Source organism: Taudactylus pleione, unplaced genomic scaffold (assembly GCF_031769625.1).
Source record: "Taudactylus pleione unplaced genomic scaffold, aTauple2 ptg000109l, whole genome shotgun sequence".
Taxonomy (NCBI): domain Eukaryota; kingdom Metazoa; phylum Chordata; class Amphibia; order Anura; family Myobatrachidae; genus Taudactylus; species Taudactylus pleione.
In genome coordinates, this window is record NW_028284511.1 from 14,039,970 (window position 1) to 14,052,500 (window position 12,531).

General features: G+C 31.4%; 5 non-coding genes across 5 annotated transcripts; all 5 read right to left on the reverse strand.

The window, feature by feature from the left end:
* Positions 1 to 295: 295 nt before the first annotated feature.
* On the reverse strand, positions 296 to 368 carry TRNAT-UGU (transfer RNA threonine (anticodon UGU)). Its single transcript has one exon. It is a non-coding gene; the product is annotated as a tRNA-Thr (tRNA).
* A 1,300-nt stretch (positions 369 to 1,668) lies between these two features.
* Positions 1,669 to 1,741, reverse strand: TRNAT-UGU (transfer RNA threonine (anticodon UGU)). The gene has a single exon. It is a non-coding gene; the product is annotated as a tRNA-Thr (tRNA).
* A 1,300-nt stretch (positions 1,742 to 3,041) lies between these two features.
* TRNAT-UGU (transfer RNA threonine (anticodon UGU)) lies at positions 3,042 to 3,114 on the reverse strand. Its single transcript has one exon. It is a non-coding gene; the product is annotated as a tRNA-Thr (tRNA).
* Positions 3,115 to 4,410: 1,296 nt separating this feature from the next.
* Positions 4,411 to 4,483, reverse strand: TRNAT-UGU (transfer RNA threonine (anticodon UGU)). Its single transcript has one exon. It is a non-coding gene; the product is annotated as a tRNA-Thr (tRNA).
* A 2,669-nt stretch (positions 4,484 to 7,152) lies between these two features.
* TRNAT-UGU (transfer RNA threonine (anticodon UGU)) lies at positions 7,153 to 7,225 on the reverse strand. The gene has a single exon. It is a non-coding gene; the product is annotated as a tRNA-Thr (tRNA).
* Between the last annotated feature and the right edge of the window lie 5,306 nt (positions 7,226 to 12,531).

A 12,531-nucleotide genomic window follows, 5' to 3' on the forward strand; every position in this document is an offset into this window, starting at 1 on the left:
TTTAAATGCTCTTTTTAAAGAAAGATTATTGGAAATCTTTTATATAAATTTTATAATGATGGTGAATAACCATGCTGGGAGTATCAGTTTGTAAGGAAATTGGTCCAATAAAATATAACTCAAATATTTTCAAATAAGTGCTTGAAAAACCAGTCAATAGATTAGACTGAATGTGATAAGTGTCTTTCCAATTTGGCTATATACATCATCTTCTCATTTAGCGTAGTAAAGCGGAGTATTGCAATATAGGGTGCTGAAACTTAAGTTTTAGCAACTGTAACAATAAGGAAGCATCAGGCCCCAGTGAGATTTGAACTCACGACCCCTGGTTTACAAGACCAGTGCTCTAACCCCTGAGCTATGGAGCCATTTGTTTAAGAGCTTTTATACACATTTTGGTTTCTGGTTGAGGATTGAAAACGATATACAGCAAATTTCAAAGCTTTTCCGGTAAATGTACTTTTTTCATTTACAATTGTTGTGTTTATGGTCATCTTAAGGTTCTTCAAGATTGCATCAAGACAGTCCCATAAAATTGGCAAAGTACTCTTAGTCGTCTATAATAGACTAGGAATGTATTACTTTACTTCTTAAAGAGCTGTAGGAGAAAGGCCAGGTTAACATAAAACTAAATATTTTATCCACCTGCCTTATAAAGGAACACTTCAACTTTGGTTTTCATTATACTTTAACACTAATATGACAATTTAAAATGTAAGCTTATGTATAATGTTTTCTTTCAGTTGGTCCTATCTATTGTGATGTTGAATCCTTTACTGTATTATTTATGGGGACATTTATGAAAACATGTAGAAGTAGTGTAGGACACCTTTGTAAATTGGTGAATAGAAATGTTTCTAAAACTGTAAAAAGTAATACATAGCAATTTCTAACTTTGTTTAGCAAATAAAATCCAATATGTCATTGGATTTTATTAATTGTATCTCTTTGTCCAAAAATCCACTTTTTACAAATGGCCTATTCTGATATATATGCAATATCTATAATTGAGGCATACCTGGTAGACCCTTTGAATCAATTTATTTAAATGCATTTTAAAATGAGCTTTTATATGTTAGTGTGGTGTGTGTATATAATACAGATACAAAATTGGTCATACTTTCCATGGCTTTCCAACTTTAGGATTAATATGATGGAATTATTTCAAAATGTTACAGCCGGACATTTTTATAGAGTTATTTGTATTCATTAGTAGTCATTATCCTGAGTCTGCTTGCACATGTAGAGTGTATATGCTTTCATGTTCAAATCAGCCTTCAGTTATATCTATTGGCACCTATGTATATCAGTTCAAAAAATCGGTATCAATTGAGCAAGATGAATTCTGATCTATGCAGTGCATGTTAATATGTGCTTTAAATGCTCTTTTTAAAGAAAGATTATTGGAAATCTTTTATATAAATTTTATAATGATGGTGAATAACCATGCTGGGAGTATCAGATTGTAAGGAAATTGGTCCAATAAAATATAACTCAAATATTTTCAAATTAGTGCTTGAAACCAGTCAATAGATTAGACTGAATGTGATAAGTGTCTTTCCAAATTGGCTATATACATCATCTTCTCATTTAGCGTAGTAAAGCGGAGTATTGCAATATAGGGTGCTGCAACTTAAGTTTTAGCAATTGTAACAATAAAGAAGTATCAGGCCCCAGTGAGATTTGAACTCACGACCCCTAGTTTACAAGATCAGTGCTCTAACCACTGAGATATGGAGCCATTTGTTTAAGAGATTTTATACACATTTTGGTTTCTGGTTGAGGATTGAAAACGATATACAGCAAATTTCAAAGCTTTTCCGGTAAATTTACTTTTTTCAATTACAATTGTTGTGTTTATGGTCATCTTAAGGTTCTTCAAGATTGCATCAAGACAGTCCCATAAAATTGGCAAAGTAATCATAGTCGTCTATAATAGACTAGGAATGTATTACTTTACTTCTTAAAGAGCTGTAGGAGAAAGGCCAGGTTAACATAAAACAAAATATTTTATCCACCTGCCTTATAAAGGAACACTTCAACTTTGGTTTTCATTATACTTTAACACTAATATGACAATTTAAAATGTAAGCTTATGTATAATGTTTTCTTTCAGTTGGTCCTATCTATTGTGATGTTGAATCCTTTACTGTATTATTTATGGGGACATTTATGAAAACATGTAGAAGTAGTGTAGGACACCTATGTAAATTGGTGAATAGAAATGTTTCTAAAACTGTAAAAAGTAATACATAGCAATTTCTAACTTTTTTTAGCAAATAAAATCCAATATGTCATTGGATTTTATTAATTGTATCTCTTTGTCCAAAAATCCACTTTTTACAAATGGCCTATTCTGATATATATGCAATATCTATAATTGAGGCATACCTGGTAGACACTTTGAATCAATTTATTTAAATGCATTTTAAAATGAGCTTTTATATGTTAGTGTGGTGTGTGTATATAATACAGATACAAAATTGGTCATACTTTCCATGGCTTTCCAACTTTAGGATTAATATGGTGGAATTATTTCAAAATGTTACAGCCGGACATTTTTATAGAGTTATTTGTATTCATTAGTAGTCATTATCCTGAGTCTGCTTGCACATGTAGAGTGTATATGCTTTCATGTTCAAATCAGCCTTCAGTTATATCTATTGGCACCTATGTATAATAGTTCAAAAAATCGGTATCAATTGAGCAAGATGAATTCTGATCTATGCAGTGCATGTTAATATGTGCTTTAAATGCTCTTTTTAAAGAAAGATTATTGGAAATCTTTTATATAAATTTTATAATGATGGTGAATAACCATGCTGGGAGTATCAGTTTGTAAGGAAATTGGTCCAATAAAATATAACTCAAATATTTTCAAATAAGTGCTTGAAACCAGTCAATAGATTAGACTGAATGTGATAAGTGTCTTTCCAATTTGGCTATATACATCATCTTCTCATTTAGCGTAGTAAAGCGGAGTATTGCAATATAGGGTGCTGCAACTTAAGTTTTAGCAACTGTAACAATAAGGAAGCATCAGGCCCCAGTGAGATTTGAACTCACGACCCCTGGTTTACAAGACCAGTGCTCTAACACCTGAGCTATGGAGCCATTTGTTCAAGAGCTTTTATACACATTTTGGTTTCTGGTTGAGGATTGAAAACGATATACAGCAAATTTCAAAGCTTTTCGGGTAAATGTACATTTTTCAAGTAGAATTGTTGTGTTTATGGTCATCTTAAGGTACTTCAAGATTGCATCAAGACAGTCACATAAAATTGGCAAAGTACTCATAGTCGTCTATAATAGACAAGGAATGTATTACTTTGCTTCTTAAAGAGCTGTAGGAGAAAGGCCAGGTTAACATAAAACAAAATATTTTATCCACCTGCCTTATAAAGGAACACTTCAACTTTGGTTTTCATTATACTTTAACACTAATATGACAATTTAAAATGTAAGCTTATGTATAATGTTTTCTTTCAGTTGGTCCTATCTATTGTGATGTTGAATCCTTTTCTGTATTATTTATGGGGTTTTATGAAAACAAGTAGAAGTAGTGTAGGACACCTATGTAAATTGGTGAATAGAAATGTTTCTAAAACTGTAAAAAGTAATACATAGCAATTTCTAACTTTTTTTAGCAAATAAAATCCAATATGTCATTGCATTTTATTAATTGTATCTCTTTGTCCAAAAATCCACTTTTTACAAATGGCCTATTCATATATATATGCAATATCTATAATTGAGGCATACCTGGTAGACACTTTGAATCAATTTATTTAAATGCATTTTAAAATGAGCTTTTATATGTTAGTGTGGTGTGTATATAATACAGATACAAAATTGGTCATACTTTCCATGGCTTTCCAACTTTAGGATTAATATGGTGGAATTATTTCAAAATGTTACAGCCGGACATTTTTATAGAGTTATTTGTATTCATTAGTAGTCATTATCCTGAGTCTGCTTGCACATGTAGAGTGTATATGTTTTCATGTTCAAATCAGCCTTCAGTTATATCTATTGGCACCTATGTATATCAGTTCAAAAAATCGGTATCAATTGAGCAAGATGAATTCTGATCTATGCTGTGCATGTTAATATGTGCTTTAAATGCTCTTTTTAAAGAAAGATTATTGGAAATCTTTTATATAAATTTTATAATGATGGTGAATAACCAAGCTGGGAGTATCAGTTTGTAAGGAAATTGGTCCAATAAAATATAACACAAATATTTTCAAAAATGCACTTGAAACCAGTCAATAGATTAGACTGTATGTGATAAGTGTCTTTCCAATTTGGCTATATACATCATCTTCTCATTTAGCATAGTAAAGCGGAGTATTGCAATACAGGGTGCTGCAACTTAAGTTTTAGCAACTGTAACAATAAGGAAGCATCATGCCCCAGTGAGATTTGAACTCACGACCCCTGGTTTACAAGACCAGTGCTCTAACCCCTGAGATATGGAGCCATTTGTTCAAGTGTTTTTATACACATTTTGGTTTCTGGTTGAGGATTGAAAACGATATACAGCAAATTTCAAAGCTTTTCGGGTAAATGTACATTTTTCAAGTAGAATTGTTGTGTTTATGGTCATCTTAAGGTACTTCAAGATTGCATCAAGACAGTCACATAAAATTGGCAAAGTACTCATAGTCATCTATAATAGACAAGGAATGTATTACTTTGCTTCTTAAAGAGCTGTAGGAGAAAGGCCAGGTTAACATAAAACAAAATATTTTATCCACCTGCCTTATAAAGGAACACTTCAACTTTGGTTTTCATTATACTTTAACACTAATATGACAATTTAAAATGTAAGTTTATGTATAATGTTTTCTTTCAGTTGGTCCTATCTTTTGTGATGTTGAATCCTTTTCTGTATTATTTATGGGGTTTTATGAAAACAAGTAGAAGTAGTGTAGGACACCTATGTAAATTGGTGAATAGAAATGTTTCTAAAACTGTAAAAAGTAATACATAGCAATTTCTAACTTTTTTTAGCAAATAAAATCCAATATGTCATTGGATTTTATTAATTGTATCTCTTTGTCCAAAAATCCACTTTTTACAAATGGCCTATTCTGATATATATGCAATATCTATAATTGAGGCATACCTGGTAGACACTTTGAATCAATTTATTTAAATGCATTTTAAAATGAGCTTTTATATGTTAGTGTGGTGTGTGTATATAATACAGATACAAAATTGGTCATACTTTCCATGGCTTTCCAACTTTAGGATTAATATGGTGGAATTATTTCAAAATGTTACAGCCGGACATTTTTATAGAGTTATTTGTATTCATTAGTAGTCATTATCCTGAGTCTGCTTGCACATGTAGAGTGTATATGCTTTCATGTTCAAATCAGCCTTCAGTTATATCTATTGGCACCTATGTATATCAGTTCAAAAAATCGGTATCAATTGAGCAAGAAGAATTCTGATCTATGCAGTGCATGTTAATATGTGCTTTAAATTCTCTTTTTAAAGAAAGATTATTGGAAATCTTTTATAGAAATTTTATAATGATGGTGAATAACCATGCTGGGAGTATCAGTTTGTAAGGAAATTGGTCCAATAAAAGATAACACAAATATTTTCAAATATGCACTTGATACCAGTCAATAGATTAGACTGAATGTGATAAGTGTCTTTCCAATTTGGCTATATACATCATCTTCTCATTTAGCATAGTAAAGCGGAGTATTGCAATACAGGGTGCTGCAACTTAAGTTTTAGCAACTGTAACAATAAGGAAGCATCAGGCCCCAGTGAGATTTGAACTCACGACCCCTGATTTACAAGACCAGTGCTCTAACTCCTGAGATATGGAGCCATTTGTTCAAGAGCTTTTATACACATTTTGGTTTCTGGTTGAGGATTGAAAACGATATACAGCAAATTTCAAAGCTTTTCGGGTAAATGTACATTTTTCAAGTAGAATTGTTGTGTTTATGGTCATCTTAAGGTTCTTCAAGATTGCATCAAGACAGTCACATAAAATTGGCAAAGTACTCATAGTCGTCTATAATAGACTAGGAATGTATTACTTTGCTTCTTAAAGAGCTGTAGGAGAAAGGCCAGGTTAACATAAAACAAAATATTTTATCCACCTGCCTTATAAAGGAACACTTCAACTTTGGTTTTCATTATACTTTAACACTAATATGACAATTTAAAATGTAAGCTTATGTATAATGTTTTCTTTCAGTTGGTCCTATCTATTGTGATGTTGAATCCTTTTCTGTATTATTTATGGGGTTTTATGAAAACAAGTAGAAGTAGTGTAGGACACCTATGTAAATTGGTGAATAGAAATGTTTCTAAAACTGTAAAAAGTAATACATAGCAATTTCTAACTTTTTTTAGCAAATAAAATCCAATATGTCATTGCATTTTATTAATTGTATCTCTTTGTCCAAAAATCCACTTTTTACAAATGGCCTATTCTGATATATATGCAATATCTATAATTGAGGCATACCTGGTAGACACTTTGAATCAATTTATTTAAATGCATTTTAAAATGAGCTTTTATATGTTAGTGTGGTGTGTGTATATAATACAGATACAAAATTGGTCATACTTTCCATGGCTTTCCAACTTTAGGATTAATATGGTGGAATTATTTCAAAATGTTACAGCCGGACATTTTTATAGAGTTATTTGTATTCATTAGTAGTCATTATCCTGAGTCTGCTTGCACATGTAGAGTGTATATGCTTTCATGTTCAAATCAGCCTTCAGTTATATCTATTGGCACCTATGTATAATAGTTCAAAAAATCGGTATCAATTGAGCAAGATGAATTCTGATCTATGCAGTGCATGTTGATATGTGCTTTAAATGCTCTTTTTAAAGAAAGATTATTGGAAATCTTTTATATAAATTTTATAATGATGGTGAATAACCATGCTGGGAGTATCAGTTTGTAAGGAAATTGGTCCAATAAAATATAACTCAAATATTTTCAAATAAGTGCTTGAAACCAGTCAATAGATTAGACTGTATGTGATAAGTGTCTTTCCAATTTGGCTATATACATCATCTTCTCATTTAGCATAGTAAAGCGGAGTATTGCAATATAGGGTGCTGCAACTTAAGTTTTAGCAACTGTAACAATAAGGAAGCATCAGGCCCCAGTGAGATTTGAACTCACAACCCCTGGTTTACAAGACCAGTGCTCTAACCCCTGAGCTATGGAGCCATTTGTTCAAGAGCTTTTATACACATTTTGGTTTCTGGTTGAGGATTGAAAACGATATACAGCAAATTTCAAAGCTTTTCGGGTAAATGTACATTTTTCAAGTAGAATTGTTGTGTTTATGGTCATCTTAAGGTTCTTCAAGATTGCATCAAGACAGTCCCATAAAATTGGCAAACTACTCATAGTCGTCTATAATAGACTAGGAATGTATTACTTTGCTTCTTAAAGAGCTGTAGGAGAAAGGCCAGGTTAACATAAAACAAAATATTTTATCCACCTGCCTTATAAAGGAACACTTCAACTTTGGTTTTCATTATACTTTAACACTAATATGACAATTTAAAATGTAAGCTTATGTATAATGTTTTCTTTCAGTTGGTCCTATCTATTGTGATGTTGAATCCTTTTCTGTATTATTTATGGGGTTTTATGAAAACAAGTAGAAGTAGTGTAGGACACCTATGTAAATTGGTGAATAGAAATGTTTCTAAAACTGTAAAAAGTAATACATAGCAATTTCTAACTTTTTTTAGCAAATAAAATCCAATATGTCATTGCATTTTATTAATTGTATCTCTTTGTCCAAAAATCCACTTTTTACAAATGGCCTATTCTGATATATATGCAATATCTATAATTGAGGCATACCTGGTAGACACTTTGAATCAATTTATTTAAATGCATTTTAAAATGAGCTTTTATATGTTAGTGTGGTGTGTATATAATACAGATACAAAATTGGTCATACTTTCCATGGCTTTCCAACTTTAGGATTAATATGGTGGAATTATTTCAAAATGTTACAGCCGGACATTTTTATAGAGTTATTTGTATTCATTAGTAGTCATTATCCTGAGTCTGCTTGCACATGTAGAGTGTATATGTTTTCATGTTCAAATCAGCCTTCAGTTATATCTATTGGCACCTATGTATATCAGTTCAAAAAATCGGTATCAATTGAGCAAGATGAATTCTGATCTATGCAGTGCATGTTAATATGTGCTTTAAATGCTCTTTTTAAAGAAAGATTATTGGAAATCTTTTATATAAATTTTATAATGATGGTGAATAACCAAGCTGGGAGAATCAGTTTGTAAGGAAATTGGTCCAATAAAATATAACACAAATATTTTCAAAAATGCACTTGAAACCAGTCAATAGATTAGACTGTATGTGATAAGTGTCTTTCCAATTTGGCTATATACATCATCTTCTCATTTAGCATAGTAAAGCGGAGTATTGCAATACAGGGTGCTGCAACTTAAGTTTTAGCAACTGTAACAATAAGGAAGCATCAGGCCCCAGTGAGATTTGAACTCATGACCCGTGGTTTACAAGACCAGTGCTCTAACCCCTGAGATATGGAGCCATTTGTTCAAGTGTTTTTATACACATTTTGGTTTCTGGTTGAGGATTGAAAACGATATACAGCAAATTTCAAAGCTTTTCGGGTAAATGTACATTTTTCAAGTAGAATTGTTGTGTTTATGGTCATCTTAAGGTACTTCAAGATTGCATCAAGACAGTCACATAAAATTGGCAAAGTACTCATAGTCGTCTATAATAGACAAGGAATGTATTACTTTGCTTCTTAAAGAGCTGTAGGAGAAAGGCCAGGTTAACATAAAACAAAATATTTTATCCACCTGCCTTATAAAGGAACACTTCAACTTTGGTTTTCATTATACTTTAACACTAATATGACAATTTAAAATGTAAGCTTATGTATAATGTTTTCTTTCAGTTGGTCCTATCTTTTGTGATGTTGAATCCTTTTCTGTATTATTTATGGGGTTTTATGAAAACAAGTAGAAGTAGTGTAGGACACCTATGTAAATTGGTGAATAGAAATGTTTCTAAAACTGTAAAAAGTAATACATAGCAATTTCTAACTTTTTTTTAGCAAATAAAATCCAATATGTCATTGCATTTTATTAATTGTATCTCTTTGTCCAAAAATCCACTTTTTACAAATGGCCTATTCTGATATATATGCAATATCTATAATTGAGGCATACCTGGTAGACACTTTGAATCAATTTATTTAAATGCATTTTAAAATGAGCTTTTATATGTTAGTGTGGTGTGTGTATATAATACAGATACAAAATTGGTCATACTTTCCATGGCTTTCCAACTTTAGGATTAATATGGTGGAATCATTTCAAAATGTTACAGCCGGACATTTTTATAGAGTTATTTGTATTCATTAGTAGTCATTATCCTGAGTCTGCGTGCACATGTAGAGTGTATATGCTTTCATGTTCAAATCAGCCTTCAGTTATATCTATTGGCACCTATGTATATCAGTTCAAAAAATCGGTATCAATTGAGCAAGAAGAATTCTGATCTATGCAGTGCATGTTAATATGTGCTTTAAATTCTCTTTTTAAAGAAAGATTATTGGAAATCTTTTATAGAAATTTTATAATGATGGTGAATAACCATGCTGGGAGTATCAGTTTGTAAGGAAATTGGTCCAATAAAAGATAACACAAATATTTTCAAATATGCACTTGATACCAGTCAATAGATTAGACTGAATGTGATAAGTGTCTTTCCAATTTGGCTATATACATCATCTTCTCATTTAGCATAGTAAAGCGGAGTATTGCAATACAGGGTGCTGCAACTTAAGTTTTAGCAACTGTAACAATAAGGAAGCATCAGGCCCCAGTGAGATTTGAACTCACGACCCCTGATTTACAAGACCAGTGCTCTAACTCCTGAGATATGGAGCCATTTGTTCAAGAGCTTTTATACACATTTTGGTTTCTGGTTGAGGATTGAAAACGATATACAGCAAATTTCAAAGCTTTTCGGGTAAATGTACATTTTTCAAGTAGAATTGTTGTGTTTATGGTCATCTTAAGGTACTTCAAGATTGCATCAAGACAGTCACATAAAATTGGCAAAGTACTCATAGTCATCTATAATAGACAAGGAATGTATTACTTTGCTTCTTAAAGAGCTGTAGGAGAAAGGCCAGGTTAACATAAAACAAAATATTTTATCCACCTGCCTTATAAAGGAACACTTCAACTTTGGTTTTCATTATACTTTAACACTAATATGACAATTTAAAATGTAAGTTTATGTATAATGTTTTCTTTCAGTTGGTCCTATCTTTTGTGATGTTGAATCCTTTTCTGTATTATTTATGGGGTTTTATGAAAACAAGTAGAAGTAGTGTAGGACACCTATGTAAATTGGTGAATAGAAATGTTTCTAAAACTGTAAAAAGTAATACATAGCAATTTCTAACTTTTTTTAGCAAATAAAATCCAATATGTCATTGGATTTTATTAATTGTATCTCTTTGTCCAAAAATCCACTTTTTACAAATGGCCTATTCTGATATATATGCAATATCTATAATTGAGGCATACCTGGTAGACACTTTGAATCAATTTATTTAAATGCATTTTAAAATGAGCTTTTATATGTTAGTGTGGTGTGTGTATATAATACAGATACAAAATTGGTCATACTTTCCATGGCTTTCCAACTTTAGGATTAATATGGTGGAATTATTTCAAAATGTTACAGCCGGACATTTTTATAGAGTTATTTGTATTCATTAGTAGTCATTATCCTGAGTCTGCTTGCACATGTAGAGTGTATATGCTTTCATGTTCAAATCAGCCTTCAGTTATATCTATTGGCACCTATGTATATCAGTTCAAAAAATCGGTATCAATTGAGCAAGAAGAATTCTGATCTATGCAGTGCATGTTAATATGTGCTTTAAATTCTCTTTTTAAAGAAAGATTATTGGAAATCTTTTATAGAAATTTTATAATGATGGTGAATAACCATGCTGGGAGTATCAGTTTGTAAGGAAATTGGTCCAATAAAAGATAACACAAATATTTTCAAATATGCACTTGATACCAGTCAATAGATTAGACTGAATGTGATAAGTGTCTTTCCAATTTGGCTATATACATCATCTTCTCATTTAGCATAGTAAAGCGGAGTATTGCAATACAGGGTGCTGCAACTTAAGTTTTAGCAACTGTAACAATAAGGAAGCATCAGGCCCCAGTGAGATTTGAACTCACGACCCCTGATTTACAAGACCAGTGCTCTAACTCCTGAGATATGGAGCCATTTGTTCAAGAGCTTTTATACACATTTTGGTTTCTGGTTGAGGATTGAAAACGATATACAGCAAATTTCAAAGCTTTTCGGGTAAATGTACATTTTTCAAGTAGAATTGTTGTGTTTATGGTCATCTTAAGGTTCTTCAAGATTGCATCAAGACAGTCACATAAAATTGGCAAAGTACTCATAGTCGTCTATAATAGACTAGGAATGTATTACTTTGCTTCTTAAAGAGCTGTAGGAGAAAGGCCAGGTTAACATAAAACAAAATATTTTATCCACCTGCCTTATAAAGGAACACTTCAACTTTGGTTTTCATTATACTTTAACACTAATATGACAATTTAAAATGTAAGCTTATGTATAATGTTTTCTTTCAGTTGGTCCTATCTATTGTGATGTTGAATCCTTTTCTGTATTATTTATGGGGTTTTATGAAAACAAGTAGAAGTAGTGTAGGACACCTATGTAAATTGGTGAATAGAAATGTTTCTAAAACTGTAAAAAGTAATACATAGCAATTTCTAACTTTATTTAGCAAATAAAATCCAATATGTCATTGCATTTTATTAATTGTATCTCTTTGTCCAAAAATCCACTTTTTACAAATGGCCTATTCTGATATATATGCAATATCTATAATTGAGGCATACCTGGTAGACACTTTGAATCAATTTATTTAAATGCATTTTAAAATGAGCTTTTATATGTTAGTGTGGTGTGTGTATATAATACAGATACAAAATTGGTCATACTTTCCATGGCTTTCCAACTTTAGGATTAATATGGTGGAATTATTTCAAAATGTTACAGCCGGACATTTTTATAGAGTTATTTGTATTCATTAGTAGTCATTATCCTGAGTCTGCTTGCACATGTAGAGTGTATATGCTTTCATGTTCAAATCAGCCTTCAGTTATATCTATTGGCACCTATGTATAATAGTTCAAAAAATCGGTATCAATTGAGCAAGATGAATTCTGATCTATGCAGTGCATGTTAATATGTGCTTTAAATGCTCTTTTTAAAGAAAGATTATTGGAAATCTTTTATATAAATTTTATAATGATGGTGAATAACCATGCTGGGAGTATCAGTTTGTAAGGAAATTGGTCCAATAAAATATAACTCAAATATTTTCAAATAAGTGCTTGAAACCAGTCAATAGATTAGACTGAATGTGATAAGTGTCTTTCCAA